Source organism: Schistocerca cancellata, chromosome 5 (assembly GCF_023864275.1).
Source record: "Schistocerca cancellata isolate TAMUIC-IGC-003103 chromosome 5, iqSchCanc2.1, whole genome shotgun sequence".
NCBI classification, from domain to species: Eukaryota; Metazoa; Arthropoda; class Insecta; order Orthoptera; family Acrididae; genus Schistocerca; species Schistocerca cancellata.
In genome coordinates, this window is record NC_064630.1 from 142,684,578 (window position 1) to 142,711,778 (window position 27,201).

A 27,201-nucleotide genomic window follows, 5' to 3' on the forward strand; every position below is an offset into this window, starting at 1 on the left:
TTATTTTCTTTCGGTAACGATAGCCTTACTCAGTGTAGAAGTTCATTAATCATATGCGACCACGATCATTTATGTCGCAATCCAACAGACCGATTAGGAATGGGGAGGTCACATTCAGAACCTAAAAATATAATCGTGGAAGGCAGCTAAGCGGTTAAACTCCTTATCCGCGGATAATGCCTAACGATACCATAACGACCTATGAGGCTGCTCTCTCGTTAACGCTTCGTATTCACTGTGAGTTCTTCGCCGAAGTCAAATTCAAATTAAGACAGCTGTAGTAACAATAAATCGCTGTCTCTGCGCTTGCAATTGACACGTTTAATGTGCTAGTTGAGACGTAGTTGATGGTAGGTTGATAAAAAAAAACAGTAAAAAATGCTGCAGTTGATTTCTTATTGTTTCAGAATAGACTTCGCCCCTTCTAAGCTGCTTTAAGTACGTTGTTGTTGTTGTTGTGGTCTTCAGTTCTGAGACTGGTTTAATGCAGCTCTCCATGCTACTCTCTCCTGTGCAAGTTTCATCATCTCCCAGTATGTACTGCAGCCTACATCCTTCTGAATCTGCTTAGCGTATTCATCTCTTGGTCTCCCTCTACGATTTTTACCCACCACGCTGCCGTCCAATACTAAATTGGTAATCCCTTGATGCCTCAGAACATGTCCTACCAACCTATCCCTTCTTCTTGTCAAGTTGTGCCACGAACTTCTCTTCTCCCCAATCCTATTCATTACCTCCTCATTAGTTATGTGATCTACTCATCTAATCTTCAGCATTCGTCTGTAGCACCACATTTCGAAAGCATCTATTCTCTTCTTGTCTAAACTATTTATCGTCCATGTTTCACTTCCACACAAGTCTTCAGTTCTGAGACTGGTTTAATGCAGCTCTCCATGCTACTCTCTCCTGTGCAAGTTTCTTCATCTCCCAGTACGTACTGCAGCCTACCTCCTTCTGAATCTGCTTAGCGTATTCATCTCTTGGTCTCCCTCTACGATTTTTACCCACCACGCTGCCGTCCAATACTAAATTGGTAATCCCTTGATGCCTCAGAACATGTCCTACCAACCTATCCCTTCTTCTTGTCAAGTTGTGCCACGAACTTCTCTTCTCCCCAATCCTATTCATTACCTCCTCATTAGTTATGTGATCTACTCATCTAATCTTCAGCATTCGTCTGTAGCACCACATTTCGAAAGCATCTATTCTCTTCTTGTCTAAACTATTTATCGTCCATGTTTCACTTCCATACAAGGCTACACTCCATACTAATACTTTCAGAAACGACTTCCTGACACATAAATCTATATTCGTTGTTAACAAATTTCTCTTCTTCAGAAACGCTTTCCTTGCCATTGCCAGTCTACATTTTATATCCTCTCTACTTCGACCATCATAAGTTATTTTGCTCCCCAAATAGCAAAACAGCTTTACTATTTTAAGTGTCTCTTTTCCTAATCTCATTCCCTCACCCTCACCCGACTTAATTCGGCTACATTCCATTATCCTCGTTTTGCTTTTCATCTTGCTGTTCATCTTATATCCTCCCTTCAAGACACTGTCCATTCCGTTCAATTACTCTTCCAAGTCCTTTGCTGTCTCTGACAGAATTACAATGTCATCGGCGAACCTCAAAGTTTTTATTTCTTCTCCATGAATTTTAATACCTACTCCGAACTTTTCTTTTGTTTCCTTCATTGCTTGTTCAATATACAGATTGAATAACATCGGGGAGAGGCTACAACCCTGTCTCACTCCCTTCCCAACCACTGCTTCCCTTTCAAGCCCCTCGACTCTTATAACTGCCATCTGGTTTCTGTACAAATTGTAAATAGCCTTTCGCTCCATGTATTTTACTCCTGCCACCTTCAGAATTTGAAAGAGAGTATTCCAGTTTACATAGTCAAAAGCTTTCTCCATGTCTACAAATGCTAGAAACGTATGTTTGCCTTTTCTTAATCTAGCTTCTAAGGTAAGTCGTAGGGTCAGTATTGCCTCATGTGTTCCCATATTTCTACGGGATCCAAACTGTTCTTCCCCGAGGTCGGCTTCTACCAGTTTTTCCATTCGTCTGTAAAGACTTCGCGTTAGTATTTTGCAGCTGTGACTTATTAAACAGATAGTTCGGTAATTTTCACATCTGTCAACGCCTGATTTCTTTGGGATTAGAATTATTATATTCTTCTTGAAGTCGGAGGGTATTTGGCCTGTCTCATACATTTTGCTCACCAGATGGTAGAGTTTTGTCAGGACTGGCTCTCCCAAGGCCGTCAGTAGTTCTAATGGAATGTTGTCTACTCCCGGGGCTTTGTTTCGATTTAGGTCTTTCAGTGCTCTGTCAAACTCTTCACGCAGTATCATATCTCCCATTTCATCTACATCCTCTTCCCTTTCTATAACATTGCCCTCAACTACATCGCCCTTGTATAGTCCCTCTATATACTCCTTCCGCCTTTCTGCTTTCCCTTCTTTGCTTAGAACTGGGTTTCCATCTGAACTCTGAGTACGTACTACAACAGAACGCTAAAGACAAAATGTGGCACCTAACTGCAACTCTACGTACATCTTTAAAGCGACGTGCTACTTTCGTAGTGTCATCCAAGAGTACCGCCAACCTCACCCCCGCTCTCTGGATGTAGACTGTGAGGGCAGCGCAGCGTAAAGGGGCCTGTACTTAGGCAACACACCGTCTGGGTTCGTACACGCTTTGCATAATCTGCATGGAATGCCTTTTTCCCGTGAAGTACTGTGTTATTTGAAGGCTGAACTTCTTTCCATGAAGTCTCACGATCATTTTAACATTTGACAGTTGTTAACAGGACATTTGGGCTCTATTCCTATTGACCTGTTTCCTCCATGACAGCGCGTTGATCTCCCAGACGGTGCCGTTGTTCCGGGTTTCCGTACACTCTCTGTGACGTGATGTTGATTTCAGGTTTCCGACTTTCTCAAGAAGTTTCCTGGTATGTTGTTTGATCATGCCGGTGATGGTGTCTATATCCAGTTTTTTGTATAAGTCCCAGGTTCTGGTCTGTCAGGGCACTCTCAATATTAGTCTCAAGCATTTGTTTTCGATTAACTGCAGGATTTTTATGTTTGGCAGACTCTGCCCCAGCAAGAACTTCCGTATATCAAAATTGATAACATAAATGCCTTATAAATTCGAAGCTCTGTGTTGACGTTCATTTTTACACTTCAGTGTAAGGGAAACAGAGCGTAAATTCGTCGGATCATCTTGCCCTTCTTCGTTTGAATGTGTGTCTTGAATATCAGGTAGTTATCGGATATTACTGCTAGGTATCTAACCTGGTAGGTCCACTGGACATCTGTGTTGGTAATTAATAGCCTGTCTCTCAAGTTGTCTACTGCATGTAAACATGAGTAGCTGTGTTTTGTCTGCTTGTAACCTTGTGTTGCTCTTTTCCCACTGTTCCGTGACCGTCAGCCATCGCTGTCTGGTGAACAAAGCATTGTCGTTCGCGAATTACGCTGCTACTATTTGTGGTAATTCATAGAAATTATTAACAAACAAAATGAGAAGGGCTCTCTAGTTGTTCTTATCATCGCTTTAGTTCGTACATTAGATAGTGATTACCGTGTCCAAAGGCCCGGCTGGCAGGACGCTGGATTTTACATCAAACTGCACCGATACGACACTTCCGGATCTGCGTCTTGCAGTAAAAAAACTGTAGTCTTCTGAAACTCCCCATTACTAAGGAGTTGTAGCTGCGGTTTGGGAAATTTACTTGCAAGATGGTGTGCAGTTCGCAAAGCGCTATTCTGAATCTGTCACAGTGCGGTGGCGAACCCAGGGACCGACAGGTGCAGCGAATTGTGCTGGGTGACGCCCAGTGGCTCTGCTAACCTTGATACGACGCTCGACAGCAAGCAGAGTCGGCTGACACGATCTCGCGCCGTCCCCCACGAGTCCTGAACACAATGGAGCCACGTATCTGAGTGTACAACGTCTCGTCGAGGTAATGTGCAGTTTATCCTGTGGCAGTAGACTTCCACAAACATGGAGCGGCTGTAGTTTTCCGATATCTACCACTGGCTGATAGTGGGGTTTTTTTGTAGGTACTCATTAAGTTGGGCGATCAGTCATAGCTTGGTATTGATGACGACGATGATGATGATGATGATGACGATGATGATGATGATTATGATGACGACGACGGCTTATGTCGCTCAACGACCTTGTTAAGTACTGACAGAAGAGGATTTTCGTCAAAAACAGCGTTACATTGGTGGAGTACTATTGGAATAAGAAATTTATGTGACTGTAGGTGGTAACATCACTTTCTGGGAGAGTGTTAATGCTAGAGCACACGCTCACCATTAGCGATACTGGGCCTGTTAATACTGTCTCCCATTAAAAGCTATATTTAACAACTGACCCTAAAACGCACAAAACGTTTTTTAAGTAGGTAAATTATTTGCCCTGCATAAAGTCTGACTCCACTAAGAGAGCGTGTAGTGAGATAGAAGTAGGTAGAGCACTTGATCGGGGAAGGCTGAGGTCCCTGGTTGGAGTCCAGATCAGGTACAGAGTTTTAACCTCCCAGAAATATTGAGAATTATTTTTAATGCGCTTATTTTGATCAAAACTGAAAGTGTGGACGATTGTTTCCGTGACACCTCAAAAGGGGGAGTAGATATCCTCACACTCATAATTGTGGAAGTTTTAAAATAAAACCCTACTTACAGAAATACAGAATGTTCGGAAACGACCAGTAAATCTTTATCCAGTAGTCTGACCACGAATATAAGATTCGGAAAGGAAAAAACCACTCTATCACTAAAATCCTGTTCTCCCAACAACTTGGCGATGCGTCCTGATACCTCGCGAAATTTTAAATCCGTCCTACACTCGTCCATTCACCGCTTAAATAGATGAGAAATATCCATCCAAAGCTTTTAATACCCTCAGCTGAGTATACAAACCACGCAGGAAACACGCACTTTCCCATCAGATTGTGAGAAGAAGGTTTGTCGATATTTTCATTGTAGGGTTGTGTACATTCTCTACCAGATTCTGTCACTCACAAGACTATAAGCAACATATGACCAGCAGTTGGGACCACCAGGCAAGAAATAAACCTACTTCATGAGCAGAAAGAAGTGGAACGTTCTTCAGTTCATACTAGCCCCATTCCAGTAACTGCGACTAAATCACCTCGCGGTGAAAACAGTGTAGTTTTCGGTCCCAGCACCGATCCTTGAAGTAAAACAGCACGGACGCACATCCCATTCTGGACTGTCGTGACAAGCTCATTCTTACAGGCATACGCAGAGAAAAAACTAGGTTTGGCCCACGAACCTCACACGCATGGGATACGTGCTGGAAGAAGGCCTCGAAGACTTCTCACAGTACCACTGCGTCCATTGCATCTTCAATCAACCGCAAAATTTTTGCGTCGTGCACTGTTCATGCGGCAACCCGAAATAATACTCAGGGTGTGGTGTTCCGTGTCAGGACTATACACCAAAAAACGAACCAAAATTTATCACGTATCTTTACGTTTTCGAGATGGTAATTAATACATTATGTCTGTCCCTCATGTACTGCTGTTCGCTTGCTTGCACGTGCCACAGCAGTCTTTACAAGTACACTCTGTCACACTGAAATGAGACCACCAACACGAGGCTAATTGGTCGATAACTCTTTGGGAGCCTCAGTTACTTGTCATTAGAATAAAAACTGTCTTGTCATGTGTCGGTGTCTTTGGACAGTTACCAGTATAGGGTACGTCACTGAAGATAGCTACGATGTGGCTAGCTGTGTGGGTCAATTGCAGTGTTGCTGGTAGAAAGGCTTACAAAACAGGCAGTCTGCCTAAGAGTCCGATCCCATCGCGTGTATTTAGACAATACATTCGGAAAAGCATGCGGCTAGCTTAACATTTAAGAGGAGATCAAGTTTTTCACTTAGTGGCTATGAATTGTTTCAAGGTTTATGTTCAGTTCAACGTGAGGCAGATGCAGCGTGACACGTTCTGCTTCTAACCTTTAGAACGTTTGAAACTCCCTTGCTGTAAAGTCCTTTGACATACATCCCTTGTGACACACTCTTAATACGTCACATAAATCAGTACTAAGCGCAGTTATTAGAAAGTTCAAGACTCGGTACTCACCTTTCACACTCGCAGTTCAAGATGCAGTTTGTTTTATTGCATTTATTTGATAAGTAATATGTGTGATAAGTAATATGGTAACATTTGGTTTATTGCTGTTGCAGAGAAGACTGCACCATTAAGGGCAGCGCCTCCAAGAACTTGGGCAGAGGATCCACTGGAACTGAAGAGGCCTCGCCCACGACCAGTATTCCCGGTGATGTCGCAGGCTGTGTTCTCAGTGAAGCAGCGTTTTCCAAAAGCAGGTAAAATTAGCACAACTTGACGCCACCAGCCGCCACTCAGCTTTCGCGCTCCAACCGGCGTATACAAGGCGGTGGGTCGCTGCCAAAATCTGCAAATTGGTCGCGAAATGAGAATGAGAGTGTAGCAGGCGTGGTAGCACCTTATCTACCGAAGCAGCATCAGGTCCACAGGGGGCCGAACCGCACAATAACCCAGAAAGAGTGGTTCGGTGGGGCGGCGGAGGGGTGAAGTGGACTGCGGTAGTCGTCGTGAGGTAGTGGACCACTGCGGCTGCGGCGGGGACGGAACCTCTCTGTCGTTTCTAGGCCCCCGGTTCACATACAATACAATAAAATACAAATGCCCTACACGTGTATTGTAACAAGCTTTGCTGCTCCTCGGCACGCTATAGATCTGGTGGTCCAGACGTCGTCGTTTAATTTTGTCACAGTCTTCGATGGCGACGCCTCCCCTGCCTCCCCCCTCCATCCATCTGCCGTATGAGGAGAGTTTTTGTGACAACGCGTTAAAAGTTTGAACTTGTCCCAAATATTCTTAACCGGATTCATATAAGTAGATATCACAGATCATCCCCTTCGGTTGTTCCCGGTTCTTGCAGAAAGCCGAAATTTTGACTTTTGGTCGAGACACTATATTGTACGGTGGTGTCCCGATACTGGAGGTCCTCACATCCCCGTCGGCAGTGATGGGAGGAGACCGACAACCGTGCTTACCGCTGGCTTCGGAAATGGCCGACCAGCCTCCCAGTTCCATCCGCCATTCGCATGACCGCTACGGTCGCAGGTTCGAATCCTGCCTGGGGCATGGATGTGAGTGATGTCCTTAGGTTAGTTAGGTTTAGGTAGTTCTAAGTTCTAAGGGACTGATGACATCCTATGTTAAGTCCCGTAGTGCTCAGAGCCATTTGACCCATTTTGAACCATCCGCCATTACAGTTTTGTTTGTTGGGTAGGAAAAGGCGCAAACGAAAATTAACCGCTTGGTGCAATTACGCACGTTGCTGCATTCATTAGGGAACGTGTAGAGAGCCTCATACAAGCAACACAACATTTTCTCCGAAGATAAATACGATATTGCAGTGCCTGTGTTGTTCATAAGTGCGATGCAATGTTCCTTCAGATATCCAGGCGTTTCCAACTAAATAGACGCTGCCGCGGCTACAACAGTAATAAAATACATGACATGTATTCGCAGTTGCGAATCTGAACAACCATCATCAGCTGTATAATTAAAAGACGACAGTGAAAATTTGTGCCGGACGGGTACTCAAATGCAGATTTCCCGCTTATTGCGAGCGGTTTCCATACCATTAGGCAATCCGAACACGCCTCACAGCCAAACCCAAACTTCCATATATCGTCAGCTATGTGTCTACAACCCGCACTCGTACATCCATTATGTATATTCCCGTACGGGGGAGACATTTCAATTGAAAGTACATTGGGGTGCCACTATGTCTAAGAGAGAGCAGGTTGCAAGCCTACAGGGCATAACTGCAACAACCATTTCATTTGTAATTTATAACTTGTTAAATATAACATAATAGAGAAGGGAAGAGGAAAATTTAGCGCTAGTACAAAAAGGATGAACAGTATAGATGAATTAAAGCCCCTGAACGGCAGCCACCGTAAAATGCTTTTTAAGGCCTCGGTCGGTAAGACATGGCGGAGGAAACCCCCACCCACACACACACACACAGTTATAAATAGGAACTGCATGCTTCCACAACTCTGCCCCTTTCCGGTAAATATCTGAAGATCAATATTTTCCTCGTGATGTCTCCTGTACTTATATAAAAAGGAACTGAATGTCTTCTATACACTCTGAATAAAAGTAGCCTCATAATAACTCAGAGTAGGGTGGGGTGCAAGAGCCACCGCTGTTAACATGAAATACTATAACTTACGATCCACGCGCACCAGAAAAGGAAATGAAATGTGTGACAGATCCCACAAAAGCAATTTAAACCACGGACTAAAGATCGGATATGTGAACACAACTTTCATGGGATTAGTACTAACAGCAAAACAATAATAGCTGTGATTTATACCCTTTCTCTCTTTATTGTTCTCAAAGACGCAACAGTGTTTGAATATGCAGCGATAACTATTTACTAACATCTTTAAAGTTTTACAAATCAAGCTGTCGCGGCCACAGCATGACAACCAGTACAAAACTACTCTCCTGGGACGGGAAATCAAAGGTGCCATTCGACGCTGCACAGTGCCTATAGACAGCTACACGCTGTCGAGACCAAAGCCGTAGGATACCTACTAATATTGTGTCGGACGTCCTTTTTCCAGGAGTGATGCAGAAACTCGACTAGGTGTGGACTCAAAAAGACGTTGGAAGTCCCGTGCAGAAATATTGAGCCATGCTGCCTCAATAGCTGTCCATAACTGCGAAAGTCTTACCTGTGCATGACATTGTGGACGAACTGACCACCCGATTATGCCCCATATATATTCGATGGGATTCGTGTCGGGTGATATGTGTGGCCAAATCATTTGCTCGAATTGTCCAGACTGTTCTGCAAACGAATCGCAAACCATTTTGGCCCGATGACACGACGTCTTTGTCCATGAATGCCTGCAGATGGTCTCCAGATAACCGAATATTTCCAGTTAATGATCGGTTCAGATGGGCTCAGTCCATTCCATGTAAACACAGCGCACACCCTTGTGGAGTCTTATTCTCTTGTTGACAACTTGGATCCATGGTTTCGTGTCGTCTGTGTCACACTCGAATCCTACCATCAGCTCCTACCAACTGAAATCCGGACTTACTGGAAGAGACGACGGTTTTCCAATTGTCTAGAGTCCAACCAATACGGTCACGAGCCCTGGAGACATGCTGCAGGCGACGATGTCGTGCTGTTAGCAAAGGCACTCGCTTAGGTCGTCTGCTGCCACAGCCTATTAACGACAAATTTCGCCACATTGATTTCTGTTGTTATTGACGCAGTGTTGCTTATCTGTTAGCATTGACAACTTTACGCAAAAGCCGCTCCTACCGGTCCAAGCTTAAGGCCGCCGGACACTGCGTTGTCCATTGTGAGAGATAATACCTGAAATCTGGTATTCTCGGTACACTCTTGACATTGCGGATCTCGGAATATTGCATTCTGTAAAGATTTACGAAATGGAATGTCTCTTGCGTCTAGCTCCCGCTTTCAAAATCTGTTAATTCCCGTCGTGCAGCCATAATCACGCCGTTCACGTGAATCACCTGAGCACAAATTACAGATTCGCCAGCGCACTGTCCATTTATACCTTGTATGCGCAGTCTCTCGTCATCTGTATGTGTACATATCACTGTTCCATGACTTTTCTCACCTCAGTGTACACTGTTGATCAGGTGAACACTCGTGTAAGCAAACGTTTGCTGTCACTGATCATCGGCTCCATTGCTCAAGCATCTACTGTTGTAATACCAATTACGTATCGGGCATGTTCTTGTTATACTACCTAAACTGAATTTTTTATACGTGCTGTAACATGGAAAGCCTTTAATTTCTATGCTTCTCTTGTCTTAAACGCTTAACTCATGTAATTTTTGCATCATGGACAGTCAGCTAAGCTGTGCTTTATTTTTATTACACTACTTACAAAACTAGAAAATTTGCTACATCTGGTAATAGAAAAACTGTAGGAAAGTAATTTCACGAGTAATGAGGGGGAGAGATCAGATCCACCTCCTACAGCTAAAGAAATTTAAAAAAGCAATAAGTACCCTGAAAAACAACAAAGCCAGTGTAGAAGACTCAATTACAGCTGAACTTATTGAATGGTCTAAACCAAAAATTATAACTAACCTTCAGCTCATATTTGAAGAAATATGGGGAACTGAAAATATACCAGAATACTGGAAAGTGGCTCTCATCCATCCCTTGCACAAGAAACGTGTTGTTGTTGTGGTCTTCAGTCCTGAGACTGGTTTGATGCAGCTCTCCATGCTACTCTATCCTGTGCAAGCTTCTTCATCTCCCAGTACCTACTGCAACCTACATCCTTCTGAATCTGCTTAGTGTATTCATCTCTTGGTCTCCCTCTACGATTTTTACCCTCCACGCTGCCCTCCAATGCTAAATTTGTGATCCCTTGATGCCTCAAAACATGTCCTACCAACCGGTCCCTTCTTCTAGTCAAGTTGTGCCACAAACTTCTCTTCTCCCCAATCCTATTCAGTACCTCCTCATTAGTTACGTGATCTACCCACCTTATCTTCAGCATTCTTCTCTAGCACCACATTTCGAAAGCTTCTATTCTCTTCTTGTCCAAACTAGTTATCGTTCATGTTTCACTTCCATACATAGCTACACTCCATACAAATACTTTCAGAAACGACTTCCTGACACTTAAATCTATACTCGATGTTAACAGATTTCTCTTCTTCAGAAACGCTTTCCTTGCCATTGCCAGTCTACATTTTATATCCTCTCTACTCCGACCATCATCAGTTATTTTACTCCCTAAATAGCAAAACTCCTTTACTACTTTAAGTGTCTCATTTCCTAATCTAATTCCCTCAGCATCACCCGATTTAATTTGACTACATTCCATTATCTTCGTTTTGCTTTTGTTAATGTTCATCTTATATCCTCCTTTCAAAACACTGTCCATTCCGTTCAACTGCTCTTCCAAGTCCTTTGCTGTCTCTGACAGAATTACAATGTCATCGGCGAACCTCAAAGTTTTTACTTCTTCTCCATGAATTTTAATACCTACTCCGAATTTTTCTTTTGTTTCCTCTACTGCTTGCTCAATATACAGATTGAATAACATAGGGGAGAGGCTACAATCCTGTCTCACTCCTTTCCCAACCACTGCTTCCCTTTCATGCCCCTCGACTCTTATAACTGCCATCTGGTTTCTGTACAAATAGTAAATAGCCTTTCGCTCCCTGTATTTTACCCCTGCCACCTTCAGAATTTGCTACGGTCGCAGGTTCGAATCCTGCCTCGGGCATGGGTGTGTGTGATGTCCTTAGGTTAGTTAGGTTTAAGTAGTTCTAAGTTCTAGGAGACTTATGACCTAAGATGTTGAGTCCCATAGTGCTCAGAGCCATTTGAACCTTCAGAATTTGAAAGAGAGTATTCCAGTTAACATTGTCAAAAGCTTTCTCTAAGTCTACAAATGCTAGAAACGTAGTTTTGCCTTTTCTTAATCTTTCTTCTAAGATAAGACGTAAGGTTAGTATTGCCTCACGTGTTCCAACATTTCTACGGAATCCAAACTGATCTTCCCCGAGGTCCGCTTCTACCAGTTTTTCCATTCGTCTGTAAAGAATTCGTGTTAGTATTTTGCAGCTGTGACTTATTAAACTGATAGTTCGGCAATTTTCACATCTGTCAACATCTGCTTTCTTTGGGATTGGAATTATTATATTCTTCTTACAGTCGGAGGGTATTTCGCTCACCTAGATGGTAGAGTTTTGTCATCACTGGCTCTCCCAAGGCCGTCAGTCGTTCTAATGGAATGTTGTCTACTCCCGGTGCCTTGTTTCGACTCAGGTCTTTCAGTGCTCTGTCAAACTCTTCACGCAGTATCTTATCTCCCATTTCGTCTTCGTCTACATCCTCTTCCATTTCCATAATATTGTCCTCAAGCACATCGCATTTGTATATACTCCTTCCACCTTTCTGCCTTCCCTTCTTTGCTTACAACTGGGTTGCCTACTGAGCTCTTGATATTCATACAAGTGGTTCTCTTCTCTCCAAAGGTCTCTTTAATTTTCCTGTAGGCAGTATCTATCTTGCCCCTAGTGAGATAAGCCTCTACATCCTTACATTTGTCCTCTAGCCATCCCTGCTTAGCCATTTTGCACTTCCTGTCGATCTCATTTTTGAGACGTTTGTATTCCTTTTTGCCTGCTTCATTTACTGCATTTTTATATTTTCTCCTTTCATCAATTAAATTCAATATTTCTTCTGTTAGCCAAGGATTTCTATTAGCCGTCGTCTTTTTACCTACTTGATCCTCTGCTGCCTTCACTGCTTCATCCCTCACAGCTACCCATTCTTCTTCTACTGTATTTCCTTCCCCCATTTCTGTCAATTGTTCTCTTATGCACTCCCTGAAACTCTGTACAACCTCTGGTTTAGTCAGTTTATCCAGGTCCCATCTCCTTAAATTAGCACCTTTTTGTAGTTTCTTCAGTTTTAATCTACAGTTCATAACCAATAGATTGTGGTCAGAGTGCGCATCTGCCCCTGGAAATGTCTTACAATTTAAAACCTGGTTCCTAAATCTCTGTCTTACCATTATATAATCTATCTGATACCTTTTAGTATCTCCAGGATTCTTCCATGTATACAACCTTCTTTTATGATTATTGAGCCAAGTGTTAGCTACGATTAAGTTATGCTCTGTGCAAAATTCTACCAGACGGCTTCCTCTTTCATTTCTTCCCCCCAATCCATATTCACCCACTATGTTTCCTATGTGATAAGCAAAATAAAAATAACTACACAGGTATATCTTTGTTGCCAGTGGGTTATAAAATATTTTCAATTATAATATTAAACAAGGTACAAGCAACACTTGATAGCCAATTGGGAGAGTATCAGAGTGAATTTAGAAAGGGCAGATCTTGCTCTGAACATATTTTCAAGCTAAAGTCCATAATTCGTCACAGACTTACAAATTCCAAAGATATAGTTGTAACATTTACAGATTTTAGAAAGGCATTTGACTCAGTTGATAGGGAAACATTAGATAAAGTGATCAGAGAATTTGGCATCAAATCTAAATTAGCAAACCTTATTCGTGAAACGCTCACAGACACCTAATCAAAAGTAAAGTTTCAGGGTGAAATATCATACAACATAGAAACAGGTGTAAGACAAGGTGTTGGCCTATCTCCACTCCTCTTTAACTGGAATACAAATCAATCTCTTAGAAGAAATAGCCAACAAAGCAGAAGTAAGAATATATATAAAAAAATCAAAATTTATGACAAATATAAAAAATGCTCCGGAATCCATAGCAATAGATATTGGCCAGATAAAAAGGGTAAATAAATTTAAATATTTGGGAGAAATTATCCAAGAAAATGGCTTAGAAAAATTCCCTGTAGAAGAAAGAGTACAAAAAATGGAGGGAGCGTATGGAATAACTAGGAATGTCTACAATAAAAAGTGTCTCTCTAAAAATTTGAAGATACAGCACTAACAACACAGTAGTAAAACCAGAATGTCTTTATGCAAGTGAATGTTAGTACTGAACTACAAATTACACAAACTTGAAGTCCCAGAAAAAAAAATCATTCGAAAAATACTTGGACCACCAAAAAATACAGAGGTATGGAAATTAAGAAGGAATGAAGATGTTTATCGCAACATAGAAAACATAAATGAAACACTACAAAAGAGGCGACGGCTATTTTTTGGACACTTATAGAGAATGAACAGTAACAGGTTAACCAAACAGATTTTTAAATATCTTTGGAAAAAGAAATCAACAATAGCCTGGATACTAGAAGTTAGGGAAGATTTGGAAAGAAACAATATAAGTGAAAAAGAAAGAGAGAGTTTCAAGAATAAAGTGTTTCAAATGGAAGGATTCCAAGGCAAGAGGGAGAAGAAGAGAGGGTCAAAATGGTCCGAGGAGAGAGAAAGGATACATAGTGAAAAGATGAAAGAATACTGGAGGAAAAAGAAAGAACAACAAAGAAGGAAGTTTGAAATTGGTGCGTGGTCCTTACATAACCCAAACGAAGAAAGAAGAAGAAGAAGGGGTGAGAGAGACAGGTGCATCTCTGACAGTTCAACACCACAATGGTATGCTCTGTTCGAGTCTCAATATGGCACAAATCTTCAGTTCTCATTTCATATTAAACTAATTGCAGATTCAGCATATCTCAACGGTTTGCACTGATATCATTACATCTTCATTGATTTCATACTCATCAATTCATTGTTTCATTTCTGTTCATTTAATTCACTTAACAAAGATTACACACATCTATAGTTAGCCTGATATCTCATCGACTCTGCCAAGTATCAACGCTCCAGTGTTTCAAATGGATACTGTTAGACACCTTCACTCACAAACGCCTTTTATAAATGTAGTATGCAATAGGCTAATATCTGACTCTGATACCAACAGAATAAATCACAATAAGTACATTCAACGCTTCTATAGCGAAACACCTAACAAATAGTGTGCACTAGCGGATTCAAAAAGCTCCCTACCTCATTGAAGCAATATCGAAAGAACTTAAGACCGCATAAAATAAAAACACCTCTAATCTCACATAATAAAGAAAAAATATTTGGATTTTCTTAAGTAGGCCTTATTACCCAGAATCTTTTGTGAAAGGACATTGGCAATGATGACAATACCAGTGCATTATCATAGTTGTTCTTACACTGCGCACGGCCTGCTGTTTTCCGATCATGCTTGTCCTTCTAGCAAAACTACGAAATAAGAACTCCAGCGATTATTACCTTCCAGAGACATTTGCAGAACGTGGCATTTCCCTTTGATATTCACGTTTTCGTAACGTATTCAACTTGGCGCCGCCTATGTCAGTGTGTTGTTCATATGTAACGTAGAGTAACTTCTAACTTCTCATCGATGTCCTCACTCCAAGTTAGCAGGGGATTAAAGTTCTTCCTCCTTTGAAGTGCCTAATCCATTACAGTTGCAGATTGCATCCGCTGTAGTAATAACCGCATAGCTCTGGTATTACGTCGTCGATGTTGTTACCTTAATCAGACACCAGTCACCTGCTCCTTTCCATGGCTAAGTTCAGGGGTCGTATTACCTTTTTATTATAAACTTAGTGGCGTCGTATGCTCTAGGCAACCGTATTACTTTTTCTATAGTTTGCAAATAATTCCATTTTTAAATAATCGCTAAGGATGGCCTAACAAAATGTGAAAACTGTCCCCTCTTTCCTTTTCTCGATCACAAAATGGGTAACACTGTCATTGTCATCTCTAACTAATCTGCAAACCAACAACAGGCTTTAAATTTACTGACGAAGCTGACTTTCATCCTGTCATTGGTTAATTTGCTTTAAGTTAGCTAATGGTTATTCCTTTTATTTTATTTGTTTATTTCTTTGTTGCAGTCAGCTGCACTGGGCTTTAACATTGTAAAAAGATTTTTGTGTAAGGATAATAGTTTTAATTGACAACTACTTTTCACCTGTGGAAAACAATCAAGTCCAAATAATACTGTCGATATATTCATTGCTTGAATAGAAATTTCTTTCATCTCAGATACAGTATTGGAAGTTTGCATCACATTGGTGAAGCTGTTATCATGTGGTTACTCAACAAGAACAGTAGGTTTCTTACAACATAAAAACAACTGGTTCTACATTAGTACTTACTGATGACATCTGTCAACTGAGGCTAGATTGGGTACAGCAGAGGTAATCGATTCAGGACATGTTACGCACTTTTCTTTTTAATACTACCATTTTGCAGCCTATTATTTAGATCCCCCTTTCCGTCTTGTACCAGTTTATTTATTTCTTCATCTCCCGTACAATAAATGATTTCAATGAGAAGATGCGTTTTTTCTTGATACATCAACCACATTTAGTTAAACTTGATTTTTGTCCAAGTTATAAAGCTATTATGAGTGTTCACTGTCAAAGTAGATTGCCTCAACGACAGAGCATAACATCGACGTGCTATCAATATCTCATCTGTGAATACGAAAAGAGGTGGGTTGTTGGACTGTACGTTAATGTTTGAGATATTCTCAGATAATTATGGAAAGGTGAACTTCAAAATACGTAGCCGTGTCAAATAAAATCATCGATATTTTCAAGATATGATGCAGCATAGAAAGAGAGATGGAAAGAACCAAAGACATTAATTCATAGTACCGTGCTGTGGCAGAAATAGAATATTCATACTCAGAGTGAAATCACTGTGCCCATAACAGTTGTATCTGATTTGCCAAAAGAGTGGTCTGTTGTTTCAGGGAGAAGCTAGTTTAACTCGAAGCTTACAGGGAAAGACCGACAAAATGACGTGAAAAGCACGTAACATGTCCAGCACAGTTGTCGACTGCTATCGAATTTCGTGGTCGCATCGTGTTTTACAGAAGTAACGTGTGTGAAGAGACCAATGTAAATCAGTACATATTCGCAAAAGAAACAGCTAAATGTTTACGACGAGCAAGAATATACTTCTCGTTGCTGCTCGACTGACTCTCATCAATGTAAGGTGTACTCTTACATTCCTGCCTAAGAACACCTTCGGAAGTGACGACATATTAGCAAAAAACAGCCAAATATTTGTAACAAGCAAAATTATAAATATTCCTGCTCGTTCACTCACAGCAATTTAAGCTTTCGGTTTTTGATTAGAGTGAATCCAAAAAATCGAATGAACTCACGAGAGAGAGCGCTGTCACATGTAAATAACACCGCATATTGTGAAATATAATACTAGTACATTAATAAAAAACCTCCTAGAATCGTTTCAATATTACATAATATACTCCTAGTAAATTAATAAGGAAGTCCTAGAATCCTTTACAAACGCAAATATGTATAAAAAACATTTGAACAGAGAATAATGTGAACCTACTTCGTGCGATTCCATAACTACGTATCTCTAACGATTACACCACAGTATACAACAATCAGCAACTATGTCTTTCATCTTAGGATTTCATGCAGTTTTTTACCACCGACGTGTCATTAACCAACATTTAACTATAGCAAATCATACAGTCAAGAATGACGTGTTTGTGACAAATCTTCAATGCGCCACTGTCTCGAAACGACACTCTGTTACGTCATCCAGGTTATAATATGGAACCAACTAAATACAATGAATTCCAATACGCAGTGTCCAAAGATCTTCATTTGTCGACTGCTGGCGAATTTTTCGTTCGCATCGAGTTTTGTCGCAGACACTTCGTTATAATGCAACTTCACAGTAAGTTTCGAAAGACACTAGCTTCTCTGGTTGTTTCAGCGCGTCATAGTCTCTTAGTAAACATTATGTGCCTGTCAGGACAGCTTTCACGAATATAGTTTTTACAGTTATTAAATTTCAGTGAGACCATATTGTTGACTTGTAGAAGGCCAGATTTCGTAACAAAGAACGATCCAGTGGTTACTGCATCTACAACTACATCGATACGCATACACCCGTAAATATTCTGCTGGCAACTGTACCTTGAGTAGCAAATGTACTTCGTACCAATATCATCGATTTTCTACCCTATTCGAGTAGCGTACTGAGCGAAGAGAAAATGACTGCCTATATCCATGAATATACCTACTGTCTCGAGTGGGAGTCTCGAGAACAATTTCTGATAGCGAAATATAACGCAAATTTTATGATCCCTTTTTATACACAATTACTGATGAAACTGAAACACATGTGACCTTTTTAACAACTGGCCACAGATTTAATAGCAGTTATGAATAACGCAATACAGATATTTTTCAAACATATTTACAAACACAACGGTGAAACAATCTCGCGAATCAGAATAATAAAAGACACGAAATTACAAAATTCTCGTTACTTTTTTAAACATCTCGTATTCCTCAATATTTACATTGCGTAATGAGTTCAAGAGGTGTTAAACTAACCTTTTTTATAGTCATTATCTTGTATTCTTCCACATGAATAGAGCACTGTTAGTCATTGCACCAAGGGAAAATTGTGTTCAAGGCTCTCCGCATTTCCTCACGAGCGTCCAGCGACAAAATTCACCTGTAAACAGCAGCATCATCAGCGAAGAACATGGTAGTGCTGCTGGTCCCATCTAATAAATTTTTCATACATGCTGGGAACACTGGTGGTCTTATTATATTTCCATGAGGCACAACTGATGTCACTTCCTTTTCTGTTAAACAGTGGCTGCTAAGTGTGGCATGCAAGGCTTAGCCAAAAGGTGGCTCATAAAAAACAAGTGGCGATCTATAATCACCATGGCTTGACCAAAATTATTTGTCTTATCAGATCCACTGCCATTACCTGCTTGTCTAACAACTAATTAGCACAACAAAGGCAAGGGCTTTCGTAAATCTCGGCACTTATTAGGACTATTAATGCAGGATGAATCGTCAGTATTCACAGATATAACAGGAATGATCACTGGAAGCAAAAAAGTCCAGTAAACATCGACTCTGCAATGTATTCTGTAGGAGCGATGAGTACTTATTCAGTAGGGAAGAGGAGCGAGTGTTCGTAGCTCTTGAGGTACGCACTTTAGACCCTATGTTTGCTGGACATTTTTTCTTCTTTTGGTCTAAATTACCATCCTCAAAATATCCAAAGCAAATAGATTGCAGTAGAAGAGATTTGTTTCACAGTATCGAATATGTAGACGTGCTCATATGTCATAATGTATGCATTTTAGAGCCCATGTTAACTACTTTTTGCTTCGAATGATCGTTCCTGTCATATCCCTGAATGTTGACCGTTCCTCCTGTATATTATTGAACTAAGGTACTACTTGTTAGGAGGACAATACCTAATTTTCCACACATAAAGTATCCCCTCCTCCCCAAAAACTGCGCACATAACAGAATATATATTTTAAAACTTATCTTTAACACTGAGGAATTACATAGGAAAATATAAAATGATAGAAAACTGCAATTTCGGTCTGTAAATTTCTCTATTGCTTACCCGGCAATAAAGCTTCATATCAGTGAGTAAACAAGGCAAAAATAAACGCACTCACATAGTCGCATCAGCACATACACTCTCAAATTACATACACACACCCATCTGTACGCATAAATCGGTATTAAACAGAGACCATGAATTTTTGACCACAGCAGTGTAATGTGGTTCTCAGGAAAATACCAAAAAATCTGCTTTGTGCAGTGTAGCACAAAACCGTTTACAGATTTTAAATAAGAACTGATTAATTCATTAATACTTATTATAAAAACATTTCAGAGTCGAAATTAATCTCTCTCAAACTTTAATAAATGATCGACAGTAACAATCAGCAGAGAGGAACATAACTACACCTACACAAGAATAGATCAAACATAGATAAATATGAACAAAACCACAGACAAACATTGATAAAAAACGTATATATCATTTATTTGAGGCAGTTAAACGGGCATGCAGTCTTTTTTTTTTAATTTTGAAATGAACTGACGCAAGCGGTATAGATTTTATCGTTCAGAAGACGGCATAGATATGGTAGCAACAAAGTCGACTTGTTACCATACGTGTTGATGCAGCTGTAATGGGCGTCCCTCGTCCTCTTTCAAGAACAAAGCCACACTCACATAACTTGCACTGTTCTCAGTTCTTACTCAAGCATCATTCAGAATCTTCTTCTGGGAATTCATTTTTCCATCTCTAGTCGGTATTCTGCATGTCATGACGCGTGTTTCCCGTTTTAAATAAGCATGAGGACTGTCCTATGCACTACTTGCTTTTAAGACTCAAACAATGGTTCGCTTTCGCACTGATAATGTCTACATGTCCTCTCAGTTTGAATCTGTGTGTTTCACAAGGGCAGCCTACAGATGGCTCTACAACAGTTATGTTCACGTTCATATGTGAAGCTCGAGTAGAATGTGCAGATCGAAGTAGCAATCGTCGTTCTCCGCATGACGTCAACTGTGGCAGCACATGGCTAAAAGCAACACGGAAGCCACGGTTATTATAGAAACATAGATCTTGGAAAAGTACTTTTTCGTTTATTCGTGTGTCTTACGTCACGAATGCCTGGGTGTGCCACCGACAGTTGCTTGTTTTACAACACAAAGACTAAGGGAACTGGAATTACTTACAGCTTCAAAACGTGTACCCTGTGAAGTATTAACATATCGAATGCTACATGTATTCACGGAATTTTAAATTAAGCAAATACGTCCGGGGTTTGCGAACAGAGCTGTTGCATACACCTGCCAGAAACGTTCAGAAACCAGATGCTGAGTCCTTTTTGAATATTCCAGTTGCTACAATCTTTGTATGGGTGCTAAAGGAAAACTAAAAGAAAGCAGGGAAAAAAGGTTCAGGTGACAGCAAGAGTGAGAAAGGCACTGGTAACATCTGAGATCCTGATATCAAACAAACTCAAGGCCGATGAGTACACGTTACCTGATTTACCGAGCTTATAAAATGAAGAATGCATCAGCCCATGGAAAGAACTGGAGCATGGGAACGAAAAACTCTAAACTATGTGCAGTGTGTTGAAAGCAAGAGACACACTTGCGAAAGAGAAACTAATGGCCTCTCGTCACAGACAGAGGGAGAGTCAATTGGCTGCAAATCATCTGCTATGCAATAAAGTGAAGGTTATCTTGAAGATTTTCTCTGAGACTCAGATCAGCTACCAGCCATGTGGAAAGAAACAAGCCAAGTGAAAAAGAGAGAACAGACGCAAAGCAGACAAAATTCGCGCTACTTGTAGGAAATGGTATTAATTTTTAAGAAACAAACTCGAGTTTTCGCTATCTGGAATTTCACTTTTAAAGTGATGCGCCTCTCGTCCTTTCCGTTATCATCCTGGAGTGTGTTAAATTTAATGAAGGTTAAGAAACAGGCAATTTCTAACATTCAGCGTATGGGCGTTGTTTGTTATTTTTTGATGAAATGAACGTCGAAGAAAGTGTGACATTTGACGTAGTGGAGCATCGTGTTATAGGCCCACATAGTAATGTGGTTATTGTTACGCTTTGTGAAGCTTGTTCCCATAATTGAGGTTGTAGTGTGGTCACAGTAGTTTCTGACGGTGGGGAGAACAATCGATGTGCCTGGAACGAACTGCAAACTCGTCACGGTCACGTCAGTTCTTGTTTTCATTTGTGCAAACTGCTTCGTGACCACTTTATTGACGACGGCACAAAACTCTGCGATAAAAAGTACTTATAAAATCGGCAATCAGGAATCCGGAATCATTACATAACACATATAGTAGAATGTTCCTCAAACTACCACAGTTTCACCTCGGTGTTGAACGTAGAGAGCGCCAGCGTGTGTTTCTGAACTTGCACTTTTTTGTTGTATTCCCTTGTTCAGGATATTCTCTAGCTGTTGCCAGACGAAGAATAAACGGCACATTTCTTTCGGCCTGAGAATAGTTAAGGTGTCATTCTGAATTCTCTTAGAATGGTTGACAAAAATAAATTAGCGAGCACTTGTGGAACTAACGAACGGCTCCAGTTAACGTTCCTCGATGAACTATTTTTTTATGTGAAAAAATGCTGGTTGGCAACAAAAAGCAACTATCGGCATTCCGAAAAGGACTGTTAACATCGATTAATTCTTTATTTGTTCATTCTTGTCTTCTGTCACTCGACATTACGTATATTTTAACAGGACGGCTGAACCGAAATTGCCTCGAAAATTAGTTTTCGCAAATTTGATGCAGTGTTCGTTTTTATCAGCATGCTCCCCATAAGGAAGTGAAACATCACCTACGTTTGTTGCTTCTGGGAAGGAATGTCCATGAAATTTCACTGTCGATCTCTTTCATCTACGGAGACTGGGTGACGGCAAACAACAATTCCTGTTATCGACTGCGTTTCCTGGAATTTTGCCTGATGTACCTGCTGTGAGGCTACTGCAGTCTGCTGCGACAAAAGTTATTGAATGTTCGGTCTCATATATTTGGCAGGTTATATTACACGTCGTTCTACGTGGTGTGGTGGCGCACTGGCAATATCGTCAAAGAATTACTTCGGTCTCCCACAACGCTCTTCTCAGAATATAGATGTACAGAATTTCTGTTACGAGGAATTTTGTTGGAGCGTCTGTCAATTGGATGCAACAGACGTAATTGGAGCTCGTGTTCAACGAGGCTAAAGCAACTGAACATTTATCAGAGAATAATATATTTCTAAGATATCAACCGGTATGATTTCGCGAAAAAATCCTCACGTGGGTATGGAGGTAAATAAAACATTCTTCCGACCCGAATTTTTATTCGAATGTACCATCGCAAAATGAAACTGAAGACAGAGAGAGCAGCAGCATCATAGAAGCGGTAATCTTGTCTGTGACATTCTTCAATAGTCGGTGGATGTAACGAGGTAAGTCATTGCTATAAACTATGCGTAAATAGTATACATTGTGTGTTAAATAGCCGTGTTTGTGATGGGCTGTAGAGTTCCCCACATCTCGATCGCATTTATGCTTCGCCACTGAATAACCTTGCTACATCCCACAATGTACGCAGTTTCCTGTGGTTTCTGAAAAGACTAAAGAACATCATCCAGCTCATTCCGATGGTGCTGATACAACGTAACATGATGTACTATTACTGTGGGAGCAGTGCCTGTACACACGTTTCTCGAGTAATTAACGAGGTCTTCAATTTTTTGGTAATCTCCCATAGCATGATCGACATACCTGTTCCCTGTTGTGTGAGATTGGGAGAAGACGGGCCTCCCACACACTTCTGTCTGCAGAGATAGCATCCAATAGGTGTACCATTGTCACTAGGCGCGATACCAAAAACGAAATTTTTGTGCAAGGGAATCTACATCGTTGGGCTCATCACTAATGGGGTCCAACACGCATGCTATGTAAAGCAGCACATTAATATTCGAGAACTTCTTTAATGTTGGACCATTGCTTCAGACTGCTCCTATTTCATTTTACACTGTCAAAACCTCTCATTCTGGTGCAGAGTTTACGGGTTTTATTCCGTCTCATGTATTCTGCAAATCTGATACGTTTCACCACATTTCAATAAAAATTTACATTTTATCGTTATTATTCTGTCTTTCCAGAGTACTTTTTTTAAACTAGTGCCTCAGTATGTATATAGTATGAAGTGCTTCTTACGGCTCATATGGAGACGCACATTTCATATAGTAACGTTCAGTGACTGATTCAATGAAATAGTCTCCTTCAGTAACACTCAATCACATGCATCGTCCCATATAAGAATTGTGAATGCGGCTAAGTAAAATGTTAAATGATAGTAAATTACAGAGAGTATCTAATAAAATCAAAATTATTTAATTTGGAAATTTCTGACGAAAGGAATTCCGCACATTGACTATATTCAATGAAACTAATCTTGTCGCAGAAATGTTCACTCGCAGAGTTTACATATTACGTGTTAAGAATGTGCTCATGTTTAATTTATTTCACGGCACGCAACAACGAAATCTCTTTCAAATTCTGTAATTAGACCCTGTTAATGTCTTACCTGCAACGGAACGCTCGCTTCTTTTCTGTATAGGCGTAGTTGCCAGTGACTGTGCTGTCGAGGCACAGTAAGCTAAAAGAGAAAAGCGCTGCGTTGCTTGTTATAATTGACCGCTTGTCAAGGATGACAACAACCCAGCCACTCGTCGTTTTGTTCATTTGCTAACAATATTCTTACAATTTGTTGCATTCAAAATTTATGTCATTTTGAGAAAAGGAAGAGGATGATTATAAATGAAAAATAAAATTCAATCAGAATTTGTTGAATTTTCTTAAATTTACAAATGTAACATTTAAACTCCTTTTAATGAAATTACTCTTTTAACGCTATTATAGACACCAAGCATTACTGAAGTATACATTTGGTATGAGTTTTACTTTTAAATTATTATACCATAATTTCCTTCTGACTAACAGAAATGGACGGAACTTGCTAATTCGTCTCCCTTAGCGAACACTCGAAATCAGTGAAGAATGAAATTTAACCAACTACAATAACCGCTAAATGCACGCAAAGCCGCATCAAAATCAAATTCCAAAGATCTTTTCTCGAATAACATTCAATTTGTATCCATTCACCTCTTCTCAAAATTTCTCATCTTTCTAAGGGAACCACTTGCTCTGACCCAGAGCTCTCAGCTTTGCCAACTCGGCCCCGTCACGTGTCGCCCAAGATTCGACTACGACTCCCTCACCTAGTATTGCTGTTTCGCCTATCGTGAGCTATTTTATTCAGCAATGGTTTTCTTAATGTTCAAAGACAATGTATCCTTTCTAGTGTCAAAGCTTCACAACTATATCTATGGAAGTCAAACACTTTCCAATCGATTTGTTACAGAAATAACTGATAAACTCGCACAATAGATGTGTTATCATGGAGGTAAAAATTAGGGTGTTGTCATTACGTCACAAACTTGAAGCCGACGTCAGCCAGCTTACGTAGTCCAAAACATTAGGTTCACCGCATTTATACCTGAATGCTTCACCACCATCGATGGTACTTCCCCGTGACGTCACTCTAAAGTCCCTGTGTCCAGTTTAGACCTTTCGGAATATCTACTACCTTACGTGGTCGAATCCCTAATAGTATATGCTGCTTTGGTTGTTTGCGACGTTTACGGATGTACTAATGGATCCGATCGTAATCGAAAGTTTAAAGGAATTACGTTTCATTTGAAAGTGGAGCTATTCAAGTAATACTTTCTTTTGTTCATTAATTATACTGGCAGTGTTTACTTCTGTTGTTGTGGTTTTATTTCTGTTACTTGACGCTGGATTGCCAATCAACCCCTATGCAGTACTGTTTCGTTGACAATTCATTAATCGTTCAATTCGTTAATATGCACAAGATACGAGAGCAATCCTTGCTTCTTCACCATTGCACACGTTTATGGGGTAACAAAGAAAGCTTAGGTAAGTTTCTTGCAAACGAAACCATTAAAAATGCTGTGCAAACGAGAGCTCCAAATGTGACGAACAGGAAGCAGTACTAGTAAGCAAACGAGCATTGGTTTCTGAGTTCAGCTTCATTTGCTATCGATACAAATGCAGTAAAAGCGGAACTAAATGGATTACGAAAGCATCTTTTTGATATCACATTTTTCTCTTCTTAGTTATTCGAAATATATCAACGAAAAACAAGTTACACTAACTAATGTGTCGTATTAATAGGGCAAATACGCTTTAGAGAACAGAAAAACTTTCGAAATTGCCTTCCTGGCACTATTTTGATCACATAAGCACTGCTATTTTTAGCATTTAAAACCACTATATCGTGCACTCGACAGAAACGATGAACAAGAAACAATTGTAAACAGTAGTCTGGGCTATTTAAAATGGTGCAGACGCCGCTCACTCTGACTTCAAAACAACGTACAGCGAAGTCTATAGCTCCATCTCCCTTCTTTTTTTAGCTGTATGTCTATTACACAAATGACTGGTAAACTCGCTATAGGGAAAATTGTGTTCCAGTAAATCGATACATTACAATAAATCGATAGTTCCAAATGTAGTCGACGAAGTATTTTTATAAATAAAATTTCTTCGTGATATAAGTGGCAGGCAAAGTGGCTCTCTAAGATTCTTCCGTAATACAAGCTAGACTGATCTATACAACGTTCCTATATCATTCAGAGTAGGTGGCTTTCTCCTTAAAAGAACCTTGTATCTGCTGCCATTCCACTAAACGCTATATTTTTTAACCCCAAAGCAGGGGCAAGAATATTAGAGTTTAAGTTTATACCAAACAGGTCAATATCACACAGCTAAAACTCTTTTCATCATATGAATTCGCATTTGAGAATAAGAAATGTGATCAACTGTAGAATACAATGACGACAATGAACACTCTTATGGCGATAAACGGGAAATCCGTGTTCGAGTCCCGCTCCGGCATAAATTTTCATTGTCGTCATCCCATTCTACAGCTGATGGTACTCCTTATTCGGAATTGGGAATTCATTCGATGTGTTTCGTAACATATGTGGTCGCTGCAGTTCCTGTTCCTTTGGACATGCAGGCATGTCCAAATGAACTTCACATTGTAATCAGAATAACTCTGGCACTTCAAAATCGTATGAAACTCTTTTGTTTGTAGCAGTCAGGTTTCGAATTTTCAATGACTAAGACATTTTGTCCACAATTATCTTTCATTCCGATACCTGCCCCCAATCGCATAACCCAAAGAAACAAGGTCTACCTGAGAAACATCTACCGAATCAAGAGTAAAAAATATTGACTATTCCTCCGTGATACAATGTACGCTTTTATCGTAAACAAATACCTGAGTACAACGAGTATGATCGGTACTTCAGTTACTACGATGCACACAGCAGCACTGACATTGGTGAAAATCATTCAAAGAAAAGCTGAAATAAAATCGCTCCATACATCCACACTTACAGCGATAGTTTCATACCAAATTTATGCCAAGGAAAAATATTTCTCAAATAAGACTCCATAACGCAATGAATAGTAGCGGTTTCCCTTTCTAGTATCTTACTGCCTGTGTTACAGATTATTTTCATTGTCTAATACGACAACCGCAAAGATTAAAATAAAGCTTTGTTAGCGACTGGTACCTGACTCTATAAAACGTGACATATTTTCATCGTATGATCACGGTTTCTCAATCAATAAGAAACTCAGCGCTTGTACAGTGTTGGATATCAGATGTCAAATAATATTACGAGGGCGTGTTGAAAAACAATGCTTCCGTATTTTCTATGCGAAAACGCCTAAAGCTTTTTAAATAAAACAAACATTATCAACTTTCTACACCTTTATTCTTCGTGTCTGTAGATTTGTTTCTCAATGAACTCATTTCTCCCAAAGGGAGACCAGTTTGCTGATACCGGCACTATAGAACGTCTGACTTTGTTGACAGAGCCAGAACCTCTTCTCTGATTGGAAATTAATACATACAAGGGCAGGCTGAAAAGTTGTGTCTCCAAAATATTTTTGTGAAAACTCTTAAACTTTTTAAAGAAAACAAATGTTATTAACGTTGTTATTAGTTCTCTAAGGTGTTCTTTAAGTTTTTTTTTTTTAAATATGAGAATCGGATGCGGCTAAGTCGGGACTGTATGGAGGGTGACCGATGAAAGTGAACCCATGACGTCGCAGCGCTCGTGTGTGGTCTGCCCTTTTCTTGGTGAAGGAGCGGGCGCGTCATTTCTGGACGAACTCTTCGAATACGAAGCT